The sequence below is a fragment of the Anopheles merus genome, unplaced genomic scaffold (assembly GCF_017562075.2).
Source record: "Anopheles merus strain MAF unplaced genomic scaffold, AmerM5.1 LNR4000656, whole genome shotgun sequence".
NCBI lineage: Eukaryota > Metazoa > Arthropoda > Insecta > Diptera > Culicidae > Anopheles > Anopheles merus.
Genome location: NW_024428236.1, coordinates 11,419 through 25,000, shown reverse-complemented (window position 1 = coordinate 25,000; position 13,582 = coordinate 11,419).

Here is a 13,582-nt window from a genome sequence, read left to right as displayed (position 1 = left end):
GAGATGGACGCGTAACACTAATGAGCTTGTCGGCGTTCCTCCTTCTTGACTTGATTGTCTTGATGCGAGGAACGTGCAGACCACACCAGTAAGCTTACATGCTCTCGTTACAAGTTGTATATGTTGACCCGTTTGGGCCGGTTGCCTTGCGCATGATGATGTTGACCATGTTTGGTTAACGTGTCGTGTGTCGAGGTGGTCGGTCTTGGTAGTAGGATGTCTTGTGCATGGCGTGTTGACCTCGTCGGTCGATGTGTCGTGTACGAGATGACCTACTTGCCCGTCGGTTGTCCAAGTTGTATGATGTGTTGACTTAGTCGACGTGTCATGTGCTTGGATGATTGGCGTACGGGTCATGTATGGTGTACTTCCTTCGGTTGAAGGGATGTACTAGTACATACTTGTATTAATTGTTTATTTCACGATCTGGTCTTTTGATTGGATCGTGAAAAAACGCTAAGTCCAAGAATCCTGAACTCGAGAGGAAAGCGCTGATGGCAACCTTTTTGACAGGACGTCCCTAGAAAACGGCTTTTTCCTTTTCGGCATTAAGTGGCATGTTTAACGTGGCTAGAACATCAATTATCCTGCAAATGGCACTCAAGCTTGGCAAAAGTCTCGAAACACTCCTATCTTGACGCACCTGCAACCGCAACACGATGCAAAACAAATTGCACGAGCTACTGATACTTGTACCATGCACGGTACACGGTTCCGAAAATTACGCCTGAAAGTATGCAATTTGGTGCTACCCTAGGGAACTTGTATGGGGAAGCCTACCTACGCGTGTCGCACGTTGCAAGTTGCATGGTCGTCGATCAGAGGCATGCAAAAGCACCTATCTAGGGGAATTACTCTACGTTCTAGTAGCTAGTGCGATTTTCCGGTCCAGCACGGCAGTACGCCTGCATGCATACAATCCATGTACCAACCATGTACCTAGGCGTTGGTCAGTAGCTTTTGGCGCCACATGGAGGAAGTATTCGAGTTCAGATTTCTGGGACTTAGCGTATTTTTCAAAACTATTAATGGAAATTAAACTATAAATGGGTCTCAAGCTAGGCGTTGGTCAGTAGCTTTTGGCGCCACATGGAGGAAGTATTCGAGTTCAGATTTCTGGGACTTAGCGTATTTTTCAAAACTATTAATGGAAATTAAACTATAAATGGGTCTCAAGCTAGGCGTTGGTCAGTAGCTTTTGGCGCAACATGGAGGAAGTATTCGAGTTCAGATTTCTGGGACTTAGCGTATTTTTCAAAACTATTAATGGAAATTAAACTATAAATGGGTCACAAGCTAGGCGTTGGTCAGTAGCTTTTGGCGCAACATGGAGGAAGTATTCGAGTTCAGATTTCTGGGACTTAGCGTATTTTTCAATCATATTAAACCGAATCAAACATAAAAATGATGAAACCTACACGACGTTCCTAGGTTATGGACGAAAACTGACGATTTAGTGCCGGTCAGGATAGCCGTGCACCAAAATTGTGTACCGATCAGGGAAAGTACAACACGGAGGGCGCAGCCCGAGCGTACGCGTTCATGGATGTCCATGTTGGTACAAGTTGCCGGTCAGGATAGCCGTGCACCAAAATTGTGTACCGATCAGGGAAAGTACAACACGGAGGGCGCAGCCCGAGCGTACGCGTTCATGGATGTCCATGTTGGTACAAGTTGCCGGTCAGGATAGCCGTGCACCAAAATTGTGTACCGATCAGGGAAAGTACAACACGGAGGGCGCAGCCCGAGCGTACGCGTTCATGGATGTCCATGTTGGTACAAGTTGCCGGTCAGGATAGCCGTGCACCAAAATTGTGTACCGATCAGGGAAAGTACAACACGGAGGGCGCAGCCCGAGCGTACGCGTTCATGGATGTCCATGTTGGTACAAGTTGCCGGTCAGGATAGCCGTGCACCAAAATTGTGTACCGATCAGGGAAAGTACAACACGGAGGGCGCAGCCCGAGCGTACGCGTTCATGGATGTCCATGTTGGTACAAGTTGCCGGTCAGGATAGCCGTGCACCAAAATTGTGTACCGATCAGGGAAAGTACACTACGTTCCTATGACTTGGGTGAAAAGTGTTGATAAAGTGCCGGATAGGATAGACGGTGGCTTATCGTACACATCACAAACAAAAACCCCTTAGTGAGCAGTAGCAAGTGTCGATGGAACAAAGCGAAGGCAATACAAACTGATCAAGTACAATAAAGAACGCTACGTACTAGGACTTCTGTCCAAGAATGGTGTCCGCGACGGGAGGGCAATGGTCGAGCAAGCAGGTTTCCCTAGTAAACCTTGTATGGTAAACATACCCAAGCGTGTCCGTATGCACGCAACGATAGTCACGAACGGGCACATACCTAGGGAAAGTACTCTACGTACTAGGACTTCTGTCCAAGAATGGTGTCCGCGACGGGAGGGCAATGGTCGAGCAAGCAGGTTTCCCTAGTAAACCTTGTATGGTAAACATACCCAAGCGTGTCCGTATGCACGCAACGATAGTCACGAACGGGCACATACCTAGGGAAAGTACTCTACGTACTAGGACTTCTGTCCAAGAATGGTGTCCGCGACGGGAGGGCAATGGTCGAGCAAGCAGGTTTCCCTAGTAAACCTTGTATGGTAAACATACCCAAGCGTGTCCGTATGCACGCAACGATAGTCACGAACGGGCACATACCTAGGGAAAGTACTCTACGTACTAGGACTTCTGTCCAAGAATGGTGTCCGCGACGGGAGGGCAATGGTCGAGCAAGCAGGTTTCCCTAGTAAACCTTGTATGGTAAACATACCCAAGCGTGTCCGTATGCACGCAACGATAGTCACGAACGGGCACATACCTAGGGAAAGTACTCTACGTACTAGGACTTCTGTCCAAGAATGGTGTCCGCGACGGGAGGGCAATGGTCGAGCAAGCAGGTTTCCCTAGTAAACCTTGTATGGTAAACATACCCAAGCGTGTCCGTATGCACGCAACGATAGTCACGAACGGGCACATACCTAGGGAAAGTACTCTACGTACTAGGACTTCTGTCCAAGAATGGTGTCCGCGACGGGAGGGCAATGGTCGAGCAAGCAGGTTTCCCTAGTAAACCTTGTATGGTAAACATACCCAAGCGTGTCCGTATGCACGCAACGATAGTCACGAACGGGCACATACCTAGGGAAAGTACTCTACGTACTAGGACTTCTGTCCAAGAATGGTGTCCGCGACGGGAGGGCAATGGTCGAGCAAGCAGGTTTCCCTAGTAAACCTTGTATGGTAAACATACCCAAGCGTGTCCGTATGCACGCAACGATAGTCACGAACGGGCACATACCTAGGGAAAGTACTCTACGTACTAGGACTTCTGTCCAAGAATGGTGTCCGCGACGGGAGGGCAATGGTCGAGCAAGCAGGTTTCCCTAGTAAACCTTGTATGGTAAACATACCCAAGCGTGTCCGTATGCACGCAACGATAGTCACGAACGGGCACATACCTAGGGAAAGTACTCTACGTACTAGGACTTCTGTCCAAGAATGGTGTCCGCGACGGGAGGGCAATGGTCGAGCAAGCAGGTTTCCCTAGTAAACCTTGTATGGTAAACATACCCAAGCGTGTCCGTATGCACGCAACGATAGTCACGAACGGGCACATACCTAGGGAAAGTACTCTACGTACTAGGACTTCTGTCCAAGAATGGTGTCCGCGACGGGAGGGCAATGGTCGAGCAAGCAGGTTTCCCTAGTAAACCTTGTATGGTAAACATACCCAAGCGTGTCCGTATGCACGCAACGATAGTCACGAACGGGCACATACCTAGGGAAAGTACTCTACGTACTAGGACTTCTGTCCAAGAATGGTGTCCGCGACGGGAGGGCAATGGTCGAGCAAGCAGGTTTCCCTAGTAAACCTTGTATGGTAAACATACCCAAGCGTGTCCGTATGCACGCAACGATAGTCACGAACGGGCACATACCTAGGGAAAGTACTCTACGTACTAGGACTTCTGTCCAAGAATGGTGTCCGCGACGGTCGGGGAAGCAGGGCTTATCATGTCAAACAAGTTAAATTGCTACCTTAAGAGAACGAAAGTTACTGTGCATGGAACAAAACGTGTGCCTAGAATTCCTTCCTGGTTTCCCTAGTAAACCTTGTATGGTAAACATACCCAAGCGTGTCCGTATGCACGCAACGATAGTCACGAACGGGCACATACCTAGGGAAAGTACTCTACGTACTAGGACTTCTGTCCAAGAATGGTGTCCGCGACGGGAGGGCAATGGTCGAGCAAGCAGGTTTCCCTAGTAAACCTTGTATGGTAAACATACCCAAGCGTGTCCGTATGCACGCAACGATAGTCACGAACGGGCACATACCTAGGGAAAGTACTCTACGTACTAGGACTTCTGTCCAAGAATGGTGTCCGCGACGGGAGGGCAATGGTCGAGCAAGCAGGTTTCCCTAGTAAACCTTGTATGGTAAACATACCCAAGCGTGTCCGTATGCACGCAACGATAGTCACGAACGGGCACATACCTAGGGAAAGTACTCTACGTACTAGGACTTCTGTCCAAGAATGGTGTCCGCGACGGGAGGGCAATGGTCGAGCAAGCAGGTTTCCCTAGTAAACCTTGTATGGTAAACATACCCAAGCGTGTCCGTATGCACGCAACGATAGTCACGAACGGGCACATACCTAGGGAAAGTACTCTACGTACTAGGACTTCTGTCCAAGAATGGTGTCCGCGACGGGAGGGCAATGGTCGAGCAAGCAGGTTTCCCTAGTAAACCTTGTATGGTAAACATACCCAAGCGTGTCCGTATGCACGCAACGATAGTCACGAACGGGCACATACCTAGGGAAAGTACTCTACGTACTAGGACTTCTGTCCAAGAATGGTGTCCGCGACGGGAGGGCAATGGTCGAGCAAGCAGGTTTCCCTAGTAAACCTTGTATGGTAAACATACCCAAGCGTGTCCGTATGCACGCAACGATAGTCACGAACGGGCACATACCTAGGGAAAGTACTCTACGTACTAGGACTTCTGTCCAAGAATGGTGTCCGCGACGGGAGGGCAATGGTCGAGCAAGCAGGTTTCCCTAGTAAACCTTGTATGGTAAACATACCCAAGCGTGTCCGTATGCACGCAACGATAGTCACGAACGGGCACATACCTAGGGAAAGTACTCTACGTACTAGGACTTCTGTCCAAGAATGGTGTCCGCGACGGGAGGGCAATGGTCGAGCAAGCAGGTTTCCCTAGTAAACCTTGTATGGTAAACATACCCAAGCGTGTCCGTATGCACGCAACGATAGTCACGAACGGGCACATACCTAGGGAAAGTACTCTACGTACTAGGACTTCTGTCCAAGAATGGTGTCCGCGACGGGAGGGCAATGGTCGAGCAAGCAGGTTTCCCTAGTAAACCTTGTATGGTAAACATACCCAAGCGTGTCCGTATGCACGCAACGATAGTCACGAACGGGCACATACCTAGGGAAAGTACTCTACGTACTAGGACTTCTGTCCAAGAATGGTGTCCGCGACGGGAGGGCAATGGTCGAGCAAGCAGGTTTCCCTAGTAAACCTTGTATGGTAAACATACCCAAGCGTGTCCGTATGCACGCAACGATAGTCACGAACGGGCACATACCTAGGGAAAGTACTCTACGTACTAGGACTTCTGTCCAAGAATGGTGTCCGCGACGGGAGGGCAATGGTCGAGCAAGCAGGTTTCCCTAGTAAACCTTGTATGGTAAACATACCCAAGCGTGTCCGTATGCACGCAACGATAGTCACGAACGGGCACATACCTAGGGAAAGTACTCTACGTACTAGGACTTCTGTCCAAGAATGGTGTCCGCGACGGGAGGGCAATGGTCGAGCAAGCAGGTTTCCCTAGTAAACCTTGTATGGTAAACATACCCAAGCGTGTCCGTATGCACGCAACGATAGTCACGAACGGGCACATACCTAGGGAAAGTACTCTACGTACTAGGACTTCTGTCCAAGAATGGTGTCCGCGACGGTCGGGGAAGCAGGTTGCTTATCATGTCAAACAAGTTAAATTGCTACCTTAAGAGAACGAAAGTTACTGTGCATGGAACAAAACGTGTGCCTAGAATTCCTTCCTGGTTTCCCTAGTAAACCTTGTATGGTAAACATACCCAAGCGTGTCCGTATGCACGCAACGATAGTCACGAACGGGCACATACCTAGGGAAAGTACTCTACGTACTAGGACTTCTGTCCAAGAATGGTGTCCGCGACGGGAGGGCAATGGTCGAGCAAGCAGGTTTCCCTAGTAAACCTTGTATGGTAAACATACCCAAGCGTGTCCGTATGCACGCAACGATAGTCACGAACGGGCACATACCTAGGGAAAGTACTCTACGTACTAGGACTTCTGTCCAAGAATGGTGTCCGCGACGGGAGGGCAATGGTCGAGCAAGCAGGTTTCCCTAGTAAACCTTGTATGGTAAACATACCCAAGCGTGTCCGTATGCACGCAACGATAGTCACGAACGGGCACATACCTAGGGAAAGTACTCTACGTACTAGGACTTCTGTCCAAGAATGGTGTCCGCGACGGGAGGGCAATGGTCGAGCAAGCAGGTTTCCCTAGTAAACCTTGTATGGTAAACATACCCAAGCGTGTCCGTATGCACGCAACGATAGTCACGAACGGGCACATACCTAGGGAAAGTACTCTACGTACTAGGACTTCTGTCCAAGAATGGTGTCCGCGACGGTCGGGGAAGCAGGTTGCTTATCATGGCAAACAAGTTAAATGCTACCTTAAGAGAACGAAAGTTACTGTGCATGGAACAAAACGTGTGCCTAGAATTCCTTCCTGGTTTCCCTAGTAAACCTTGTATGGTAAACATACCCAAGCGTGTCCGTATGCACGCAACGATAGTCACGAACGGGCACATACCTAGGGAAAGTACTCTACGTACTAGGACTTCTGTCCAAGAATGGTGTCCGCGACGGGAGGGCAATGGTCGAGCAAGCAGGTTTCCCTAGTAAACCTTGTATGGTAAACATACCCAAGCGTGTCCGTATGCACGCAACGATAGTCACGAACGGGCACATACCTAGGGAAAGTACTCTACGTACTAGGACTTCTGTCCAAGAATGGTGTCCGCGACGGGAGGGCAATGGTCGAGCAAGCAGGTTTCCCTAGTAAACCTTGTATGGTAAACATACCCAAGCGTGTCCGTATGCACGCAACGATAGTCACGAACGGGCACATACCTAGGGAAAGTACTCTACGTACTAGGACTTCTGTCCAAGAATGGTGTCCGCGACGGGAGGGCAATGGTCGAGCAAGCAGGTTTCCCTAGTAAACCTTGTATGGTAAACATACCCAAGCGTGTCCGTATGCACGCAACGATAGTCACGAACGGGCACATACCTAGGGAAAGTACTCTACGTACTAGGACTTCTGTCCAAGAATGGTGTCCGCGACGGGAGGGCAATGGTCGAGCAAGCAGGTTTCCCTAGTAAACCTTGTATGGTAAACATACCCAAGCGTGTCCGTATGCACGCAACGATAGTCACGAACGGGCACATACCTAGGGAAAGTACTCTACGTACTAGGACTTCTGTCCAAGAATGGTGTCCGCGACGGGAGGGCAATGGTCGAGCAAGCAGGTTTCCCTAGTAAACCTTGTATGGTAAACATACCCAAGCGTGTCCGTATGCACGCAACGATAGTCACGAACGGGCACATACCTAGGGAAAGTACTCTACGTACTAGGACTTCTGTCCAAGAATGGTGTCCGCGACGGGAGGGCAATGGTCGAGCAAGCAGGTTTCCCTAGTAAACCTTGTATGGTAAACATACCCAAGCGTGTCCGTATGCACGCAACGATAGTCACGAACGGGCACATACCTAGGGAAAGTACTCTACGTACTAGGACTTCTGTCCAAGAATGGTGTCCGCGACGGGAGGGCAATGGTCGAGCAAGCAGGTTTCCCTAGTAAACCTTGTATGGTAAACATACCCAAGCGTGTCCGTATGCACGCAACGATAGTCACGAACGGGCACATACCTAGGGAAAGTACTCTACGTACTAGGACTTCTGTCCAAGAATGGTGTCCGCGACGGGAGGGCAATGGTCGAGCAAGCAGGTTTCCCTAGTAAACCTTGTATGGTAAACATACCCAAGCGTGTCCGTATGCACGCAACGATAGTCACGAACGGGCACATACCTAGGGAAAGTACTCTACGTACTAGGACTTCTGTCCAAGAATGGTGTCCGCGACGGGAGGGCAATGGTCGAGCAAGCAGGTTTCCCTAGTAAACCTTGTATGGTAAACATACCCAAGCGTGTCCGTATGCACGCAACGATAGTCACGAACGGGCACATACCTAGGGAAAGTACTCTACGTACTAGGACTTCTGTCCAAGAATGGTGTCCGCGACGGGAGGGCAATGGTCGAGCAAGCAGGTTTCCCTAGTAAACCTTGTATGGTAAACATACCCAAGCGTGTCCGTATGCACGCAACGATAGTCACGAACGGGCACATACCTAGGGAAAGTACTCTACGTACTAGGACTTCTGTCCAAGAATGGTGTCCGCGACGGGAGGGCAATGGTCGAGCAAGCAGGTTTCCCTAGTAAACCTTGTATGGTAAACATACCCAAGCGTGTCCGTATGCACGCAACGATAGTCACGAACGGGCACATACCTAGGGAAAGTACTCTACGTACTAGGACTTCTGTCCAAGAATGGTGTCCGCGACGGGAGGGCAATGGTCGAGCAAGCAGGTTTCCCTAGTAAACCTTGTATGGTAAACATACCCAAGCGTGTCCGTATGCACGCAACGATAGTCACGAACGGGCACATACCTAGGGAAAGTACTCTACGTACTAGGACTTCTGTCCAAGAATGGTGTCCGCGACGGGAGGGCAATGGTCGAGCAAGCAGGTTTCCCTAGTAAACCTTGTATGGTAAACATACCCAAGCGTGTCCGTATGCACGCAACGATAGTCACGAACGGGCACATACCTAGGGAAAGTACTCTACGTACTAGGACTTCTGTCCAAGAATGGTGTCCGCGACGGGAGGGCAATGGTCGAGCAAGCAGGTTTCCCTAGTAAACCTTGTATGGTAAACATACCCAAGCGTGTCCGTATGCACGCAACGATAGTCACGAACGGGCACATACCTAGGGAAAGTACTCTACGTACTAGGACTTCTGTCCAAGAATGGTGTCCGCGACGGGAGGGCAATGGTCGAGCAAGCAGGTTTCCCTAGTAAACCTTGTATGGTAAACATACCCAAGCGTGTCCGTATGCACGCAACGATAGTCACGAACGGGCACATACCTAGGGAAAGTACTCTACGTACTAGGACTTCTGTCCAAGAATGGTGTCCGCGACGGGAGGGCAATGGTCGAGCAAGCAGGTTTCCCTAGTAAACCTTGTATGGTAAACATACCCAAGCGTGTCCGTATGCACGCAACGATAGTCACGAACGGGCACATACCTAGGGAAAGTACTCTACGTACTAGGACTTCTGTCCAAGAATGGTGTCCGCGACGGGAGGGCAATGGTCGAGCAAGCAGGTTTCCCTAGTAAACCTTGTATGGTAAACATACCCAAGCGTGTCCGTATGCACGCAACGATAGTCACGAACGGGCACATACCTAGGGAAAGTACTCTACGTACTAGGACTTCTGTCCAAGAATGGTGTCCGCGACGGGAGGGCAATGGTCGAGCAAGCAGGTTTCCCTAGTAAACCTTGTATGGTAAACATACCCAAGCGTGTCCGTATGCACGCAACGATAGTCACGAACGGGCACATACCTAGGGAAAGTACTCTACGTACTAGGACTTCTGTCCAAGAATGGTGTCCGCGACGGGAGGGCAATGGTCGAGCAAGCAGGTTTCCCTAGTAAACCTTGTATGGTAAACATACCCAAGCGTGTCCGTATGCACGCAACGATAGTCACGAACGGGCACATACCTAGGGAAAGTACTCTACGTACTAGGACTTCTGTCCAAGAATGGTGTCCGCGACGGGAGGGCAATGGTCGAGCAAGCAGGTTTCCCTAGTAAACCTTGTATGGTAAACATACCCAAGCGTGTCCGTATGCACGCAACGATAGTCACGAACGGGCACATACCTAGGGAAAGTACTCTACGTACTAGGACTTCTGTCCAAGAATGGTGTCCGCGACGGGAGGGCAATGGTCGAGCAAGCAGGTTTCCCTAGTAAACCTTGTATGGTAAACATACCCAAGCGTGTCCGTATGCACGCAACGATAGTCACGAACGGGCACATACCTAGGGAAAGTACTCTACGTACTAGGACTTCTGTCCAAGAATGGTGTCCGCGACGGGAGGGCAATGGTCGAGCAAGCAGGTTTCCCTAGTAAACCTTGTATGGTAAACATACCCAAGCGTGTCCGTATGCACGCAACGATAGTCACGAACGGGCACATACCTAGGGAAAGTACTCTACGTACTAGGACTTCTGTCCAAGAATGGTGTCCGCGACGGGAGGGCAATGGTCGAGCAAGCAGGTTTCCCTAGTAAACCTTGTATGGTAAACATACCCAAGCGTGTCCGTATGCACGCAACGATAGTCACGAACGGGCACATACCTAGGGAAAGTACTCTACGTACTAGGACTTCTGTCCAAGAATGGTGTCCGCGACGGTCGGGGAAGCAGGTTGCTTATCATGCAAACAAGTTAAATTGCTACCTTAAGAGAACGAAAGTTACTGTGCATGGAACAAAACGTGTGCCTAGAATTCCTTCCTGGTTTCCCTAGTAAACCTTGTATGGTAAACATACCCAAGCGTGTCCGTATGCACGCAACGATAGTCACGAACGGGCACATACCTAGGGAAAGTACTCTACGTACTAGGACTTCTGTCCAAGAATGGTGTCCGCGACGGGAGGGCAATGGTCGAGCAAGCAGGTTTCCCTAGTAAACCTTGTATGGTAAACATACCCAAGCGTGTCCGTATGCACGCAACGATAGTCACGAACGGGCACATACCTAGGGAAAGTACTCTACGTACTAGGACTTCTGTCCAAGAATGGTGTCCGCGACGGGAGGGCAATGGTCGAGCAAGCAGGTTTCCCTAGTAAACCTTGTATGGTAAACATACCCAAGCGTGTCCGTATGCACGCAACGATAGTCACGAACGGGCACATACCTAGGGAAAGTACTCTACGTACTAGGACTTCTGTCCAAGAATGGTGTCCGCGACGGGAGGGCAATGGTCGAGCAAGCAGGTTTCCCTAGTAAACCTTGTATGGTAAACATACCCAAGCGTGTCCGTATGCACGCAACGATAGTCACGAACGGGCACATACCTAGGGAAAGTACTCTACGTACTAGGACTTCTGTCCAAGAATGGTGTCCGCGACGGTCGGGGAAGCAGGTTGCTTATCATGTCAAACAAGTTAAATTGCTACCTTAAGAGAACGAAAGTTACTGTGCATGGAACAAAACGTGTGCCTAGAATTCCTTCCTGGTTTCCCTAGTAAACCTTGTATGGTAAACATACCCAAGCGTGTCCGTATGCACGCAACGATAGTCACGAACGGGCACATACCTAGGGAAAGTACTCTACGTACTAGGACTTCTGTCCAAGAATGGTGTCCGCGACGGGAGGGCAATGGTCGAGCAAGCAGGTTTCCCTAGTAAACCTTGTATGGTAAACATACCCAAGCGTGTCCGTATGCACGCAACGATAGTCACGAACGGGCACATACCTAGGGAAAGTACTCTACGTACTAGGACTTCTGTCCAAGAATGGTGTCCGCGACGGGAGGGCAATGGTCGAGCAAGCAGGTTTCCCTAGTAAACCTTGTATGGTAAACATACCCAAGCGTGTCCGTATGCACGCAACGATAGTCACGAACGGGCACATACCTAGGGAAAGTACTCTACGTACTAGGACTTCTGTCCAAGAATGGTGTCCGCGACGGGAGGGCAATGGTCGAGCAAGCAGGTTTCCCTAGTAAACCTTGTATGGTAAACATACCCAAGCGTGTCCGTATGCACGCAACGATAGTCACGAACGGGCACATACCTAGGGAAAGTACTCTACGTACTAGGACTTCTGTCCAAGAATGGTGTCCGCGACGGGAGGGCAATGGTCGAGCAAGCAGGTTTCCCTAGTAAACCTTGTATGGTAAACATACCCAAGCGTGTCCGTATGCACGCAACGATAGTCACGAACGGGCACATACCTAGGGAAAGTACTCTACGTACTAGGACTTCTGTCCAAGAATGGTGTCCGCGACGGGAGGGCAATGGTCGAGCAAGCAGGTTTCCCTAGTAAACCTTGTATGGTAAACATACCCAAGCGTGTCCGTATGCACGCAACGATAGTCACGAACGGGCACATACCTAGGGAAAGTACTCTACGTACTAGGACTTCTGTCCAAGAATGGTGTCCGCGACGGGAGGGCAATGGTCGAGCAAGCAGGCAGGTTTTAGTAAACCTTGTATAGTAAACATACCCAAGCGTGTCCGTATGCACGCAACGATAGTCACGAACGGGCACATACCTAGGGAAAGTACTCTACGTACTAGGACTTCTGTCCAAGAATGGTGTCCGCGACGGGAGGGCAATGGTCGAGCAAGCAGGTTTCCCTAGTAAACCTTGTATGGTAAACATACCCAAGCGTGTCCGTATGCACGCAACGATAGTCACGAACGGGCACATACCTAGGGAAAGTACTCTACGTACTAGGACTTCTGTCCAAGAATGGTGTCCGCGACGGGAGGGCAATGGTCGAGCAAGCAGGTTTCCCTAGTAAACCTTGTATGGTAAACATACCCAAGCGTGTCCGTATGCACGCAACGATAGTCACGAACGGGCACATACCTAGGGAAAGTACTCTACGTACTAGGACTTCTGTCCAAGAATGGTGTCCGCGACGGGAGGGCAATGGTCGAGCAAGCAGGTTTCCCTAGTAAACCTTGTATGGTAAACATACCCAAGCGTGTCCGTATGCACGCAACGATAGTCACGAACGGGCACATACCTAGGGAAAGTACTCTACGTACTAGGACTTCTGTCCAAGAATGGTGTCCGCGACGGGAGGGCAATGGTCGAGCAAGCAGGTTTCCCTAGTAAACCTTGTATGGTAAACATACCCAAGCGTGTCCGTATGCACGCAACGATAGTCACGAACGGGCACATACCTAGGGAAAGTACTCTACGTACTAGGACTTCTGTCCAAGAATGGTGTCCGCGACGGGAGGGCAATGGTCGAGCAAGCAGGTTTCCCTAGTAAACCTTGTATGGTAAACATACCCAAGCGTGTCCGTATGCACGCAACGATAGTCACGAACGGGCACATACCTAGGGAAAGTACTCTACGTACTAGGACTTCTGTCCAAGAATGGTGTCCGCGACGGGAGGGCAATGGTCGAGCAAGCAGGTTTCCCTAGTAAACCTTGTATGGTAAACATACCCAAGCGTGTCCGTATGCACGCAACGATAGTCACGAACGGGCACATACCTAGGGAAAGTACTCTACGTACTAGGACTTCTGTCCAAGAATGGTGTCCGCGACGGGAGGGCAATGGTCGAGCAAGCAGGTTTCCCTAGTAA